We start from the raw sequence: 18,428 nt of genomic DNA, 5'->3' as shown, positions 1-18,428 counted from the left end.
CTGCTGTTGAAGGTATCAGCCATTGGGCGGCAGCATTTCTCCTTTCCCCATTCTGGGAATTACGGAAAGAGTCCTTCCTGCCAGTGGTGTTCCTCGGTTATATATTAGAGAGGAATGTGCCCGGACAGACCCCCAAAAGCTGATGTCTCCTAACTTACGTTTGGTTTCTAAATTGAAATTATATATTTTTTTAATTGGAGTAATATTCCATTGTGTACATGGACCACTTCTTCTTGTGCCTTCCTCTGTTGACAGACATTTTTGTTGCTTCCAAGTGTTGGCTGTGGTAAATATTGCTGGAGTGCAGGATTGCCACCCTGTGTCTTTTGGATTCTCATCCTCTCAGGTGATAGGCCCAGCAGTGGGTATGCTTGATTGAATGGTAGCTCAATATTTACCTTATCAAGGCACCTCCTTTGTGTTTTCATTACTGGTTCTTACCATGTCCCACTTAGAAACGAGGGTGCGCATTTCTCCACAACCCCTTCAGCATTTATTGTTTGCAGAATTTTTGCTGACGGCCATTATGACTGGTGTGAGCTGATAGGTTTTTGTAACTTGGATTTGCATGTCTTTAATAATTCCTAATGTTCAGCATTTTTCCATGCTTTGTTTTCTTTCTGTTAAACGAAAACAGAAAAAAACTGTGAGTACAATAAACCACTTGAAGTGGTCTTCTGGGAAGGCTGCCCTGTTTTGAATTTTTCGTCGATTTTTGACCCCAGGATTTTTTTGAGAACAGGTGACATTTACAGGCTTGTAATGAGTGTGAATATTTAGTGACCACTACTACTGGCTTTAAAGGTGCTGTTGGGGGAAACGGCCACAAGGCGGCAGCATTTCTCCGTTCCCAAAACTGGTTTCTAGGGCAGCACAACATTTCTGGAAGTTGTGTTCCCAGGTTGTAAATTAGAATGGAATGTGCTAGGAAAAAATCCCATAAGTTAATATTCCATTATTTCTTGTTCGATTTTTTAGTCTTTTTAAATCAAGGTAATATTTAGAATATTGTTTGTCCTAGGTGTATACAATCTGGTTCATTTGTACATTACATACACACACACACACACACACACACACACACATATATGTAATATATTCATGTACAGATACTCTTCCCATGTAAATTATTGCAGAGTGCTCCATTGACCTCCCTTGCTATATGGTCGGTCTCTTTGATAAATGTATTTAGTAGGTATATGTACACATATGGTAACCCTAATCTTAATTTTCCATACCGCCCACCTTTCCATTTACATAAGAATAGTTTGTTTTCTAAGTCTGTGAGTTTCTTTCTCTGTGAAAATGCTATCATTTTTGTCAGTTGTTAGATAACGCCTATAAGTGATATCATACTATATGTCTTTTTCTTTCTGACTTACGGCATGTTCTGAGATTATATCTAGGCTCATAAATGGTGCCTCAACGAGCAGTGTTTCACTGTTTTCCATGGCTAATATTCCATTATGTACATGGACCACTTCTTTATCCATTCATCCATTGATGGACATTTTGGTTGCTTCCGTGTCTTGGCTATTGTGAAAAATCCTGCAGTGAAGCTGTTGCAGTCTGTGCCTTCTCGGCTCTGGTATTTTCAGGTGAGAGGTTCAGCGGTGGGCCTGCTGAATGGAATGCTGGCTCAATTTTTACTTTTAAACACAGCTCCTTTCTGTTCTCACTATTGGCTCTTACCACTTTACATCTCACCAGCAGCTAGAGGGTACACAGTTCTCTAAAACCCCTTCAGCATTTATTGTTTGTAGACCTTTGGCTGATGGTAGTTGCCGTGTGTGAGTTGAAATCTTTTTGTAGGCTAGATTTGCATGAGTTTAAAAATTTATGTTGTTGAGCTTTTATCCATTTTCCTTGTTTTTAGAAAAATAATGAGTAAAATTTACCTCTTCCTACTATCTCCTTGAAAATTTTGCCAGTTGTGAATTTTTGAGGGTAGTTGTCCTTTACTGTCCTGAGTCCTTGTGAATGTTAAGTGACCGTTAGCTGTGGTTTTAAAGCCGCTCTTGTGGGAAACGGCCACAAGGCGGCAGCATTTCTACATTTCCAACTCTGGGTTTTTGGGCAACAGAGGTTTCCTGGAAATCGTGTTTGTAAGCTGCAAATTAGAGCAGAATGTGCCACGGCAAACTCCCAAGAGCTTATATCTCCTTCCTTCTTGTTTGTTTTTTACATTTAATTTTTATTTATTATCACAGCAAATTGGATAAAAATACTGTGTTTTTTCTAGGTGTATGGAATCTGGTTCATTATATCAATGTATTGATCTATTCATCTTTGGATCCTTTCCCGTGTAGGTTACTACAGAGTGTTGAGTACACCTCTTTTAGCATTCCATAGGTATTTTGTGATTATATATTTCATATGTATTACTACATGTCTGTTAACCCCCATATCCTAATTCATACATTCCTTACACCTTTCCATTTGGTTAAACATAATTTGGTTTTCTGAATCTATGAGTGTCCTTCTCTTGGAAATTATTTCATGGGTATCAATTTTTAGGTAACACCTATAAGTGATGTAATAGGATATCTGTCTTTCGTTTTCTTTCTTACTTCAGGTAGGGTGATTATCTCTAGATCCTTCTATGGTGGTGCCAACAGCATTGTTCCATGCTTTTCCATGGCTAATATTCCATTGTGTACATGGACCACTTCTTCTTGGTGCATTTTTCTGTTGATAGACATTTTGGTTTCTTCCAGCTCTTGGCTATGGTACATGTTGCTGCAGTGAAGGATTGCCAGCCTGTGTCTTTTTGATTCAGGTCTACTCAGCGGATAGGCCCATCAGTGGGCCTACCTGATCACATAGTAGCTCAAGTTTTACCTTTAAACACACCTCCATTTTGTTCTCTGTACTGGCTGTTACCAGGTTACATCCCATCAGCAGCTAGAGGGTACACAGTTCTCTAAAACCCCTTCAGCATTTATACTATGTAGACTTTTTTGCTGATGATCCTTCTGACGGCTGTGAGGTGAACGTGTTTCTAGACCGGATTTGCATGGCTTTATTAATTCCTGACGTTGAGCGTTTTTCCATGCCTTTTTCTATAACAAAAAAAGAGACAGAATATGAAATGTGCATAAAATATGCCTCTTGAAATTGTCATTTTGAAATATGGATGTCTTTTGAGATTTTTGCTCGATTTACGACCGAAGGATTGTTTTGAGGACAGGTGTCATTTACAGGCCTGCAATTATTTTGACTATCAAGTAACCATTACAGCTGCAGTTAGAGCTGCTGTTGTGTGAAACGGCCACAAGGCGGCAGCAGTTCTCATTAACCAAATCTGGTTACTAGGGAAACAGAGCCTCAATGGAAGTCCTGTTCTAGGTTGCAAATTAGAATGGAATGGGCCAGGAAAAAGCCCCTTAAGTTTATATCTCACTAAATATTGTTCTTCTTTTAAATTTAATTTTCATTGTTTATCACAGCAAGTGTGATTACAAAGTTTTGCTTGTTTTAGGTGTGCAAGATGTGGTTGTTTTCCACATATACCTATCTCTTTTCTTCTTTGGATCCTTTTCCCATTTTAGGTTATGACACAATGTTGAGTAGTCTTCTCTTGGTATTCCGTAGGTCTTTGGTGATTATAAACTTCACCTGTGTTTGTATATCTCTGTTAACTCTGACATCCTAATGTATCCAATCCTCACACCTTTCCATTGGTGAACCATAAGTTTGTTTAATGAATCTGTGATTGCCTTTCTCTGTGGAAATATCTTCACTGGTATCAATTTTTAGGTAACACCTATAAGTGATATCACAGGATACGTGTCTTTCGCTTTCTGACTTACTACAAGTTGCGTGATTACTTCTAGACTCATCTATGGTGATGCAAATGGCATTGTGTCATTGTTTTCCTTGGCTAATATTCCATCTGTACGTGGACCAGTTTTTCTTTGTCCACTCGCCTGTTGATGGACTTTTTGGTTGCTTCCATGTCTTGGTTATTGTAACACTGCTGAAATGCACATTTGCCTGCCTGTGTCTTTCAACTATGTCTTCTTCGGTTATAGGCCCAGGAGAGGGCCTGTTGGTTCATATGGTAGCAAAATGTTTACCTTGTAAAGGCGTCTCCATTCTGTTCTCATTAGTGGCTCTTACCAGGTTATGTTCCACTTAAATTTGGGGGAATGCCCTTGTCCACAACCCTTTCAGCATTTATTGTTTGTAGTTTTTCTGCTGATGTTTATTCTGACAGGTGTGAGCTGACACCTCTTTGAGGTTGGATTTGCATGCATCTCATAATCCCTTGAAATTGAACTTTCAGGCATGTCCTCTTTTTTTTCAAGCTGTGAGTAGCGCTTACCTCTTCAAATGGTTTTCTTGAAGTATGTGTCACATTTTGAAATATTTTGGCCATTACCTCCCTGAAGACATTTTCAGGGCTGGTTTCATTTACAGCCCTCCAGTACTTGTGCATATGAAGTGACCATTAGCACAGATTTTAAAGCTGCTGTTGAAGGTATCAGCCATTGGGCGGCAGCATTTCTCCTTTCCCCATTCTGGGAATTACGGAAAGAGTCCTTCCTGCCAGTGGTGTTCCTCGGTTATATATTAGAGAGGAATGTGCCCGGACAGACCCCCAAAAGCTGATGTCTCCTAACTTACGTTTGGTTTCTAAATTGAAATTATATATTTTTTTAATTGGAGTAATATTCCATTGTGTACATGGACCACTTCTTCTTGTGCCTTCCTCTGTTGACAGACATTTTTGTTGCTTCCAAGTGTTGGCTGTGGTAAATATTGCTGGAGTGCAGGATTGCCACCCTGTGTCTTTTGGATTCTCATCCTCTCAGGTGATAGGCCCAGCAGTGGGTATGCTTGATTGAATGGTAGCTCAATATTTACCTTATCAAGGCACCTCCTTTGTGTTTTCATTACTGGTTCTTACCATGTCCCACTTAGAAACGAGGGTGCGCATTTCTCCACAACCCCTTCAGCATTTATTGTTTGCAGAATTTTTGCTGACGGCCATTATGACTGGTGTGAGCTGATAGGTTTTTGTAACTTGGATTTGCATGTCTTTAATAATTCCTAATGTTCAGCATTTTTCCATGCTTTGTTTTCTTTCTGTTAAACGAAAACAGAAAAAAACTGTGAGTACAATAAACCACTTGAAGTGGTCTTCTGGGAAGGCTGCCCTGTTTTGAATTTTTCGTCGATTTTTGACCCCAGGATTTTTTTGAGAACAGGTGACATTTACAGGCTTGTAATGAGTGTGAATATTTAGTGACCACTACTACTGGCTTTAAAGGTGCTGTTGGGGGAAACGGCCACAAGGCGGCAGCATTTCTCCGTTCCCAAAACTGGTTTCTAGGGCAGCACAACATTTCTGGAAGTTGTGTTCCCAGGTTGTAAATTAGAATGGAATGTGCTAGGAAAAAATCCCATAAGTTAATATTCCATTATTTCTTGTTCGATTTTTTAGTCTTTTTAAATCAAGGTAATATTTAGAATATTGTTTGTCCTAGGTGTATACAATCTGGTTCATTTGTACATTACATACACACACACACACACACACACACACACACATATATGTAATATATTCATGTACAGATACTCTTCCCATGTAAATTATTGCAGAGTGCTCCATTGACCTCCCTTGCTATATGGTCGGTCTCTTTGATAAATGTATTTAGTAGGTATATGTACACATATGGTAACCCTAATCTTAATTTTCCATACCGCCCACCTTTCCATTTACATAAGAATAGTTTGTTTTCTAAGTCTGTGAGTTTCTTTCTCTGTGAAAATGCTATCATTTTTGTCAGTTGTTAGATAACGCCTATAAGTGATATCATACTATATGTCTTTTTCTTTCTGACTTACGGCATGTTCTGAGATTATATCTAGGCTCATAAATGGTGCCTCAACGAGCAGTGTTTCACTGTTTTCCATGGCTAATATTCCATTATGTACATGGACCACTTCTTTATCCATTCATCCATTGATGGACATTTTGGTTGCTTCCGTGTCTTGGCTATTGTGAAAAATCCTGCAGTGAAGCTGTTGCAGTCTGTGCCTTCTCGGCTCTGGTATTTTCAGGTGAGAGGTTCAGCGGTGGGCCTGCTGAATGGAATGCTGGCTCAATTTTTACTTTTAAACACAGCTCCTTTCTGTTCTCACTATTGGCTCTTACCACTTTACATCTCACCAGCAGCTAGAGGGTACACAGTTCTCTAAAACCCCTTCAGCATTTATTGTTTGTAGACCTTTGGCTGATGGTAGTTGCCGTGTGTGAGTTGAAATCTTTTTGTAGGCTAGATTTGCATGAGTTTAAAAATTTATGTTGTTGAGCTTTTATCCATTTTCCTTGTTTTTAGAAAAATAATGAGTAAAATTTACCTCTTCCTACTATCTCCTTGAAAATTTTGCCAGTTGTGAATTTTTGAGGGTAGTTGTCCTTTACTGTCCTGAGTCCTTGTGAATGTTAAGTGACCGTTAGCTGTGGTTTTAAAGCCGCTCTTGTGGGAAACGGCCACAAGGCGGCAGCATTTCTACATTTCCAACTCTGGGTTTTTGGGCAACAGAGGTTTCCTGGAAATCGTGTTTGTAAGCTGCAAATTAGAGCAGAATGTGCCACGGCAAACTCCCAAGAGCTTATATCTCCTTCCTTCTTGTTTGTTTTTTACATTTAATTTTTATTTATTATCACAGCAAATTGGATAAAAATACTGTGTTTTTTCTAGGTGTATGGAATCTGGTTCATTATATCAATGTATTGATCTATTCATCTTTGGATCCTTTCCCGTGTAGGTTACTACAGAGTGTTGAGTACACCTCTTTTAGCATTCCATAGGTATTTTGTGATTATATATTTCATATGTATTACTACATGTCTGTTAACCCCCATATCCTAATTCATACATTCCTTACACCTTTCCATTTGGTTAAACATAATTTGGTTTTCTGAATCTATGAGTGTCCTTCTCTTGGAAATTATTTCATGGGTATCAATTTTTAGGTAACACCTATAAGTGATGTAATAGGATATCTGTCTTTCGTTTTCTTTCTTACTTCAGGTAGGGTGATTATCTCTAGATCCTTCTATGGTGGTGCCAACAGCATTGTTCCATGCTTTTCCATGGCTAATATTCCATTGTGTACATGGACCACTTCTTCTTGGTGCATTTTTCTGTTGATAGACATTTTGGTTTCTTCCAGCTCTTGGCTATGGTACATGTTGCTGCAGTGAAGGATTGCCAGCCTGTGTCTTTTTGATTCAGGTCTACTCAGCGGATAGGCCCATCAGTGGGCCTACCTGATCACATAGTAGCTCAAGTTTTACCTTTAAACACACCTCCATTTTGTTCTCTGTACTGGCTGTTACCAGGTTACATCCCATCAGCAGCTAGAGGGTACACAGTTCTCTAAAACCCCTTCAGCATTTATACTATGTAGACTTTTTTGCTGATGATCCTTCTGACGGCTGTGAGGTGAACGTGTTTCTAGACCGGATTTGCATGGCTTTATTAATTCCTGACGTTGAGCGTTTTTCCATGCCTTTTTCTATAACAAAAAAAGAGACAGAATATGAAATGTGCATAAAATATGCCTCTTGAAATTGTCATTTTGAAATATGGATGTCTTTTGAGATTTTTGCTCGATTTACGACCGAAGGATTGTTTTGAGGACAGGTGTCATTTACAGGCCTGCAATTATTTTGACTATCAAGTAACCATTACAGCTGCAGTTAGAGCTGCTGTTGTGTGAAACGGCCACAAGGCGGCAGCAGTTCTCATTAACCAAATCTGGTTACTAGGGAAACAGAGCCTCAATGGAAGTCCTGTTCTAGGTTGCAAATTAGAATGGAATGGGCCAGGAAAAAGCCCCTTAAGTTTATATCTCACTAAATATTGTTCTTCTTTTAAATTTAATTTTCATTGTTTATCACAGCAAGTGTGATTACAAAGTTTTGCTTGTTTTAGGTGTGCAAGATGTGGTTGTTTTCCACATATACCTATCTCTTTTCTTCTTTGGATCCTTTTCCCATTTTAGGTTATGACACAATGTTGAGTAGTCTTCTCTTGGTATTCCGTAGGTCTTTGGTGATTATAAACTTCACCTGTGTTTGTATATCTCTGTTAACTCTGACATCCTAATGTATCCAATCCTCACACCTTTCCATTGGTGAACCATAAGTTTGTTTAATGAATCTGTGATTGCCTTTCTCTGTGGAAATATCTTCACTGGTATCAATTTTTAGGTAACACCTATAAGTGATATCACAGGATACGTGTCTTTCGCTTTCTGACTTACTACAAGTTGCGTGATTACTTCTAGACTCATCTATGGTGATGCAAATGGCATTGTGTCATTGTTTTCCTTGGCTAATATTCCATCTGTACGTGGACCAGTTTTTCTTTGTCCACTCGCCTGTTGATGGACTTTTTGGTTGCTTCCATGTCTTGGTTATTGTAACACTGCTGAAATGCACATTTGCCTGCCTGTGTCTTTCAACTATGTCTTCTTCGGTTATAGGCCCAGGAGAGGGCCTGTTGGTTCATATGGTAGCAAAATGTTTACCTTGTAAAGGCGTCTCCATTCTGTTCTCATTAGTGGCTCTTACCAGGTTATGTTCCACTTAAATTTGGGGGTATGCCCTTGTCCACAACCCTTTCAGCATTTATTGTTTGTAGTTTTTCTGCTGATGTTTATTCTGACAGGTGTGAGCTGACACCTCTTTGAGGTTGGATTTGCATGCATCTCATAATCCCTTGAAATTGAACTTTCAGGCATGTCCTCTTTTTTTTCAAGCTGTGAGTAGCGCTTACCTCTTCAAATGGTTTTCTTGAAGTATGTGTCACATTTTGAAATATTTTGGCCATTACCTCCCTGAAGACATTTTCAGGGCTGGTTTCATTTACAGCCCTCCAGTACTTGTGCATATGAAGTGACCATTAGCACAGATTTTAAAGCTGCTGTTGAAGGTATCAGCCATTGGGCGGCAGCATTTCTCCTTTCCCCATTCTGGGAATTACGGAAAGAGTCCTTCCTGCCAGTGGTGTTCCTCGGTTATATATTAGAGAGGAATGTGCCCGGACAGACCCCCAAAAGCTGATGTCTCCTAACTTACGTTTGGTTTCTAAATTGAAATTATATATTTTTTTAATTGGAGTAATATTCCATTGTGTACATGGACCACTTCTTCTTGTGCCTTCCTCTGTTGACAGACATTTTTGTTGCTTCCAAGTGTTGGCTGTGGTAAATATTGCTGGAGTGCAGGATTGCCACCCTGTGTCTTTTGGATTCTCATCCTCTCAGGTGATAGGCCCAGCAGTGGGTATGCTTGATTGAATGGTAGCTCAATATTTACCTTATCAAGGCACCTCCTTTGTGTTTTCATTACTGGTTCTTACCATGTCCCACTTAGAAACGAGGGTGCGCATTTCTCCACAACCCCTTCAGCATTTATTGTTTGCAGAATTTTTGCTGACGGCCATTATGACTGGTGTGAGCTGATAGGTTTTTGTAACTTGGATTTGCATGTCTTTAATAATTCCTAATGTTCAGCATTTTTCCATGCTTTGTTTTCTTTCTGTTAAACGAAAACAGAAAAAAACTGTGAGTACAATAAACCACTTGAAGTGGTCTTCTGGGAAGGCTGCCCTGTTTTGAATTTTTCGTCGATTTTTGACCCCAGGATTTTTTTGAGAACAGGTGACATTTACAGGCTTGTAATGAGTGTGAATATTTAGTGACCACTACTACTGGCTTTAAAGGTGCTGTTGGGGGAAACGGCCACAAGGCGGCAGCATTTCTCCGTTCCCAAAACTGGTTTCTAGGGCAGCACAACATTTCTGGAAGTTGTGTTCCCAGGTTGTAAATTAGAATGGAATGTGCTAGGAAAAAATCCCATAAGTTAATATTCCATTATTTCTTGTTCGATTTTTTAGTCTTTTTAAATCAAGGTAATATTTAGAATATTGTTTGTCCTAGGTGTATACAATCTGGTTCATTTGTACATTACATACACACACACACACACACACACACACACATATATGTAATATATTCATGTACAGATACTCTTCCCATGTAAATTATTGCAGAGTGCTCCATTGACCTCCCTTGCTATATGGTCGGTCTCTTTGATAAATGTATTTAGTAGGTATATGTACACATATGGTAACCCTAATCTTAATTTTCCATACCGCCCACCTTTCCATTTACATAAGAATAGTTTGTTTTCTAAGTCTGTGAGTTTCTTTCTCTGTGAAAATGCTATCATTTTTGTCAGTTGTTAGATAACGCCTATAAGTGATATCATACTATATGTCTTTTTCTTTCTGACTTACGGCATGTTCTGAGATTATATCTAGGCTCATAAATGGTGCCTCAACGAGCAGTGTTTCACTGTTTTCCATGGCTAATATTCCATTATGTACATGGACCACTTCTTTATCCATTCATCCATTGATGGACATTTTGGTTGCTTCCGTGTCTTGGCTATTGTGAAAAATCCTGCAGTGAAGCTGTTGCAGTCTGTGCCTTCTCGGCTCTGGTATTTTCAGGTGAGAGGTTCAGCGGTGGGCCTGCTGAATGGAATGCTGGCTCAATTTTTACTTTTAAACACAGCTCCTTTCTGTTCTCACTATTGGCTCTTACCACTTTACATCTCACCAGCAGCTAGAGGGTACACAGTTCTCTAAAACCCCTTCAGCATTTATTGTTTGTAGACCTTTGGCTGATGGTAGTTGCCGTGTGTGAGTTGAAATCTTTTTGTAGGCTAGATTTGCATGAGTTTAAAAATTTATGTTGTTGAGCTTTTATCCATTTTCCTTGTTTTTAGAAAAATAATGAGTAAAATTTACCTCTTCCTACTATCTCCTTGAAAATTTTGCCAGTTGTGAATTTTTGAGGGTAGTTGTCCTTTACTGTCCTGAGTCCTTGTGAATGTTAAGTGACCGTTAGCTGTGGTTTTAAAGCCGCTCTTGTGGGAAACGGCCACAAGGCGGCAGCATTTCTACATTTCCAACTCTGGGTTTTTGGGCAACAGAGGTTTCCTGGAAATCGTGTTTGTAAGCTGCAAATTAGAGCAGAATGTGCCACGGCAAACTCCCAAGAGCTTATATCTCCTTCCTTCTTGTTTGTTTTTTACATTTAATTTTTATTTATTATCACAGCAAATTGGATAAAAATACTGTGTTTTTTCTAGGTGTATGGAATCTGGTTCATTATATCAATGTATTGATCTATTCATCTTTGGATCCTTTCCCGTGTAGGTTACTACAGAGTGTTGAGTACACCTCTTTTAGCATTCCATAGGTATTTTGTGATTATATATTTCATATGTATTACTACATGTCTGTTAACCCCCATATCCTAATTCATACATTCCTTACACCTTTCCATTTGGTTAAACATAATTTGGTTTTCTGAATCTATGAGTGTCCTTCTCTTGGAAATTATTTCATGGGTATCAATTTTTAGGTAACACCTATAAGTGATGTAATAGGATATCTGTCTTTCGTTTTCTTTCTTACTTCAGGTAGGGTGATTATCTCTAGATCCTTCTATGGTGGTGCCAACAGCATTGTTCCATGCTTTTCCATGGCTAATATTCCATTGTGTACATGGACCACTTCTTCTTGGTGCATTTTTCTGTTGATAGACATTTTGGTTTCTTCCAGCTCTTGGCTATGGTACATGTTGCTGCAGTGAAGGATTGCCAGCCTGTGTCTTTTTGATTCAGGTCTACTCAGCGGATAGGCCCATCAGTGGGCCTACCTGATCACATAGTAGCTCAAGTTTTACCTTTAAACACACCTCCATTTTGTTCTCTGTACTGGCTGTTACCAGGTTACATCCCATCAGCAGCTAGAGGGTACACAGTTCTCTAAAACCCCTTCAGCATTTATACTATGTAGACTTTTTTGCTGATGATCCTTCTGACGGCTGTGAGGTGAACGTGTTTCTAGACCGGATTTGCATGGCTTTATTAATTCCTGACGTTGAGCGTTTTTCCATGCCTTTTTCTATAACAAAAAAAGAGACAGAATATGAAATGTGCATAAAATATGCCTCTTGAAATTGTCATTTTGAAATATGGATGTCTTTTGAGATTTTTGCTCGATTTACGACCGAAGGATTGTTTTGAGGACAGGTGTCATTTACAGGCCTGCAATTATTTTGACTATCAAGTAACCATTACAGCTGCAGTTAGAGCTGCTGTTGTGTGAAACGGCCACAAGGCGGCAGCAGTTCTCATTAACCAAATCTGGTTACTAGGGAAACAGAGCCTCAATGGAAGTCCTGTTCTAGGTTGCAAATTAGAATGGAATGGGCCAGGAAAAAGCCCCTTAAGTTTATATCTCACTAAATATTGTTCTTCTTTTAAATTTAATTTTCATTGTTTATCACAGCAAGTGTGATTACAAAGTTTTGCTTGTTTTAGGTGTGCAAGATGTGGTTGTTTTCCACATATACCTATCTCTTTTCTTCTTTGGATCCTTTTCCCATTTTAGGTTATGACACAATGTTGAGTAGTCTTCTCTTGGTATTCCGTAGGTCTTTGGTGATTATAAACTTCACCTGTGTTTGTATATCTCTGTTAACTCTGACATCCTAATGTATCCAATCCTCACACCTTTCCATTGGTGAACCATAAGTTTGTTTAATGAATCTGTGATTGCCTTTCTCTGTGGAAATATCTTCACTGGTATCAATTTTTAGGTAACACCTATAAGTGATATCACAGGATACGTGTCTTTCGCTTTCTGACTTACTACAAGTTGCGTGATTACTTCTAGACTCATCTATGGTGATGCAAATGGCATTGTGTCATTGTTTTCCTTGGCTAATATTCCATCTGTACATGGACCAGTTTTTCTTTGTCCACTCGCCTGTTGATGGACTTTTTGGTTGCTTCCATGTCTTGGTTATTGTAACACTGCTGAAATGCACATTTGCCTGCCTGTGTCTTTCAACTATGTCTTCTTCGGTTATAGGCCCAGGAGAGGGCCTGTTGGTTCATATGGTAGCAAAATGTTTACCTTGTAAAGGCGTCTCCATTCTGTTCTCATTAGTGGCTCTTACCAGGTTATGTTCCACTTAAATTTGGGGGAATGCCCTTGTCCACAACCCTTTCAGCATTTATTGTTTGTAGTTTTTCTGCTGATGTTTATTCTGACAGGTGTGAGCTGACACCTCTTTGAGGTTGGATTTGCATGCATCTCATAATCCCTTGAAATTGAACTTTCAGGCATGTCCTCTTTTTTTTCAAGCTGTGAGTAGCGCTTACCTCTTCAAATGGTTTTCTTGAAGTATGTGTCACATTTTGAAATATTTTGGCCATTACCTCCCTGAAGACATTTTCAGGGCTGGTTTCATTTACAGCCCTCCAGTACTTGTGCATATGAAGTGACCATTAGCACAGATTTTAAAGCTGCTGTTGAAGGTATCAGCCATTGGGCGGCAGCATTTCTCCTTTCCCCATTCTGGGAATTACGGAAAGAGTCCTTCCTGCCAGTGGTGTTCCTCGGTTATATATTAGAGAGGAATGTGCCCGGACAGACCCCCAAAAGCTGATGTCTCCTAACTTACGTTTGGTTTCTAAATTGAAATTATATATTTTTTTAATTGGAGTAATATTCCATTGTGTACATGGACCACTTCTTCTTGTGCCTTCCTCTGTTGACAGACATTTTTGTTGCTTCCAAGTGTTGGCTGTGGTAAATATTGCTGGAGTGCAGGATTGCCACCCTGTGTCTTTTGGATTCTCATCCTCTCAGGTGATAGGCCCAGCAGTGGGTATGCTTGATTGAATGGTAGCTCAATATTTACCTTATCAAGGCACCTCCTTTGTGTTTTCATTACTGGTTCTTACCATGTCCCACTCAGAAACGAGGGTGCGCATTTCTCCACAACCCCTTCAGCATTTATTGTTTGCAGAATTTTTGCTGACGGCCATTATGACTGGTGTGAGCTGATAGGTTTTTGTAACTTGGATTTGCATGTCTTTAATAATTCCTAATGTTCAGCATTTTTCCATGCTTTGTTTTCTTTCTGTTAAACGAAAACAGAAAAAAACTGTGAGTACAATAAACCACTTGAAGTGGTCTTCTGGGAAGGCTGCCCTGTTTTGAATTTTTCGTCGATTTTTGACCCCAGGATTTTTTTGAGAACAGGTGACATTTACAGGCTTGTAATGAGTGTGAATATTTAGTGACCACTACTACTGGCTTTAAAGGTGCTGTTGGGGGAAACGGCCACAAGGCGGCAGCATTTCTCCGTTCCCAAAACTGGTTTCTAGGGCAGCACAACATTTCTGGAAGTTGTGTTCCCAGGTTGTAAATTAGAATGGAATGTGCTAGGAAAAAATCCCATAAGTTAATATTCCATTATTTCTTGTTCGATTTTTTAGTCTTTTTAAATCAAGGTAATATTTAGAATATTGTTTGTCCTAGGTGTATACAATCTGGTTCATTTGTACATTACATACACACACACACACACACACACACACACACACATATATGTAATATATTCATGTACAGATACTCTTCCCATGTAAATTATTGCAGAGTGCTCCATTGACCTCCCTTGCTATATGGTCGGTCTCTTTGATAAATGTATTTAGTAGGTATATGTACACATATGGTAACCCTAATCTTAATTTTCCATACCGCCCACCTTTCCATTTACATAAGAATAGTTTGTTTTCTAAGTCTGTGAGTTTCTTTCTCTGTGAAAATGCTATCATTTTTGTCAGTTGTTAGATAACGCCTATAAGTGATATCATACTATATGTCTTTTTCTTTCTGACTTACGGCATGTTCTGAGATTATATCTAGGCTCATAAATGGTGCCTCAACGAGCAGTGTTTCACTGTTTTCCATGGCTAATATTCCATTATGTACATGGACCACTTCTTTATCCATTCATCCATTGATGGACATTTTGGTTGCTTCCGTGTCTTGGCTATTGTGAAAAATCCTGCAGTGAAGCTGTTGCAGTCTGTGCCTTCTCGGCTCTGGTATTTTCAGGTGAGAGGTTCAGCGGTGGGCCTGCTGAATGGAATGCTGGCTCAATTTTTACTTTTAAACACAGCTCCTTTCTGTTCTCACTATTGGCTCTTACCACTTTACATCTCACCAGCAGCTAGAGGGTACACAGTTCTCTAAAACCCCTTCAGCATTTATTGTTTGTAGACCTTTGGCTGATGGTAGTTGCCGTGTGTGAGTTGAAATCTTTTTGTAGGCTAGATTTGCATGAGTTTAAAAATTTATGTTGTTGAGCTTTTATCCATTTTCCTTGTTTTTAGAAAAATAATGAGTAAAATTTACCTCTTCCTACTATCTCCTTGAAAATTTTGCCAGTTGTGAATTTTTGAGGGTAGTTGTCCTTTACTGTCCTGAGTCCTTGTGAATGTTAAGTGACCGTTAGCTGTGGTTTTAAAGCCGCTCTTGTGGGAAACGGCCACAAGGCGGCAGCATTTCTACATTTCCAACTCTGGGTTTTTGGGCAACAGAGGTTTCCTGGAAATCGTGTTTGTAAGCTGCAAATTAGAGCAGAATGTGCCACGGCAAACTCCCAAGAGCTTATATCTCCTTCCTTCTTGTTTGTTTTTTACATTTAATTTTTATTTATTATCACAGCAAATTGGATAAAAATACTGTGTTTTTTCTAGGTGTATGGAATCTGGTTCATTATATCAATGTATTGATCTATTCATCTTTGGATCCTTTCCCGTGTAGGTTACTACAGAGTGTTGAGTACACCTCTTTTAGCATTCCATAGGTATTTTGTGATTATATATTTCATATGTATTACTACATGTCTGTTAACCCCCATATCCTAATTCATACATTCCTTACACCTTTCCATTTGGTTAAACATAATTTGGTTTTCTGAATCTATGAGTGTCCTTCTCTTGGAAATTATTTCATGGGTATCAATTTTTAGGTAACACCTATAAGTGATGTAATAGGATATCTGTCTTTCGTTTTCTTTCTTACTTCAGGTAGGGTGATTATCTCTAGATCCTTCTATGGTGGTGCCAACAGCATTGTTCCATGCTTTTCCATGGCTAATATTCCATTGTGTACATGGACCACTTCTTCTTGGTGCATTTTTCTGTTGATGGACATTTTGGTTTCTTCCAGCTCTTGGCTATGGTACATGTTGCTGCAGTGAAGGATTGCCAGCCTGTGTCTTTTTGATTCAGGTCTACTCAGCGGATAGGCCCATCAGTGGGCCTACCTGATCACATAGTAGCTCAAGTTTTACCTTTAAACACACCTCCATTTTGTTCTCTGTACTGGCTGTTACCAGGTTACATCCCATCAGCAGCTAGAGGGTACACAGTTCTCTAAAACCCCTTCAGCATTTATACTATGTAGACTTTTTTGCTGATGATCCTTCTGACGGCTGTGAGGTGAACGTGTTTCTAGACCGGATTTGCATGGCTTTATTAATTCCTGACGTTGAGCGTTTTTCCATGCCTTTTTCTATAACAAAAAAAGAGACAGAATATGAAATGTGCATAAAATATGCCTGTTGAAATTGTCATTTTGAAATATGGATGTCTTTTGAGATTTTTGCTCGATTTACGACCGAAGGATTGTTTTGAGGACAGGTGTCATTTACAGGCCTGCAATTATTTTGACTATCAAGTAACCATTACAGCTGCAGTTAGAGCTGCTGTTGTGTGAAACGGCCACAAGGCGGCAGCAGTTCTCATTAACCAAATCTGGTTACTAGGGAAACAGAGCCTCAATGGAAGTCCTGTTCTAGGTTGCAAATTAGAATGGAATGGGCCAGGAAAAAGCCCCTTAAGTTTATATCTCACTAAATATTGTTCTTCTTTTAAATTTAATTTTCATTGTTTATCACAGCAAGTGTGATTACAAAGTTTTGCTTGTTTTAGGTGTGCAAGATGTGGTTGTTTTCCACATATACCTATCTCTTTTCTTCTTTGGATCCTTTTCCCATTTTAGGTTATGACACAATGTTGAGTAGTCTTCTCTTGGTATTCCGTAGGTCTTTGGTGATTATAAACTTCACCTGTGTTTGTATATCTCTGTTAACTCTGACATCCTAATGTATCCAATCCTCACACCTTTCCATTGGTGAACCATAAGTTTGTTTAATGAATCTGTGATTGCCTTTCTCTGTGGAAATATCTTCACTGGTATCAATTTTTAGGTAACACCTATAAGTGATATCACAGGATACGTGTCTTTCGCTTTCTGACTTACTACAAGTTGCGTGATTACTTCTAGACTCATCTATGGTGATGCAAATGGCATTGTGTCATTGTTTTCCTTGGCTAATATTCCATCTGTACGTGGACCAGTTTTTCTTTGTCCACTCGCCTGTTGATGGACTTTTTGGTTGCTTCCATGTCTTGGTTATTGTAACACTGCTGAAATGCACATTTGCCTGCCTGTGTCTTTCAACTATGTCTTCTTCGGTTATAGGCCCAGGAGAGGGCCTGTTGGTTCATATGGTAGCAAAATGTTTACCTTGTAAAGGCGTCTCCATTCTGTTCTCATTAGTGGCTCTTACCAGGTTATGTTCCACTTAAATTTGGGGGAATGCCCTTGTCCACAACCCTTTCAGCATTTATTGTTTGTAGTTTTTCTGCTGATGTTTATTCTGACAGGTGTGAGCTGACACCTCTTTGAGGTTGGATTTGCATGCATCTCATAATCCCTTGAAATTGAACTTTCAGGCATGTCCTCTTTTTTTTCAAGCTGTGAGTAGCGCTTACCTCTTCAAATGGTTTTCTTGAAGTATGTGTCACATTTTGAAATATTTTGGCCATTACCTCCCTGAAGACATTTTCAGGTCTGGTTTCATTTACAGCCCTCCAGTACTTGTGCATATGAAGTGACCATTAGCACAGATTTTAAAGCTGCTGTTGAAGGTATCAGCCATTGGGCGGCAGCATTTCTCCTTTCCCCATTCTGGGAATTACGGAAAGAGTCCTTCCTGCCAGTGGTGTTCCTCGGTTATATATTAGAGAGGAATGTGCCCGGACAGACCCCCAAAAGCTGATGTCTCCTAACTTACGTTTGGTTTCTAAATTGAAATTATATATTTTTTTAATTGGAGTAATATTCCATTGTGTACATGGACCACTTCTTCTTGTGCCTTCCTCTGTTGACAGACATTTTTGTTGCTTCCAAGTGTTGGCTGTGGTAAATATTGCTGGAGTGCAGGATTGCCACCCTGTGTCTTTTGGATTCTCATCCTCTCAGGTGATAGGCCCAGCAGTGGGTATGCTTGATTGAATGGTAGCTCAATATTTACCTTATCAAGGCACCTCCTTTGTGTTTTCATTACTGGTTCTTACCATGTCCCACTCAGAAACGAGGGTGCGCATTTCTCCACAACCCCTTCAGCATTTATTGTTTGCAGAATTTTTGCTGACGGCCATTATGACTGGTGTGAGCTGA

This window comes from Orcinus orca, chromosome 3, assembly GCF_937001465.1.
Source record: "Orcinus orca chromosome 3, mOrcOrc1.1, whole genome shotgun sequence".
Classification (NCBI taxonomy): Eukaryota; Metazoa; Chordata; class Mammalia; order Artiodactyla; family Delphinidae; genus Orcinus; species Orcinus orca.
This window is presented reverse-complemented; position numbering follows the sequence as displayed.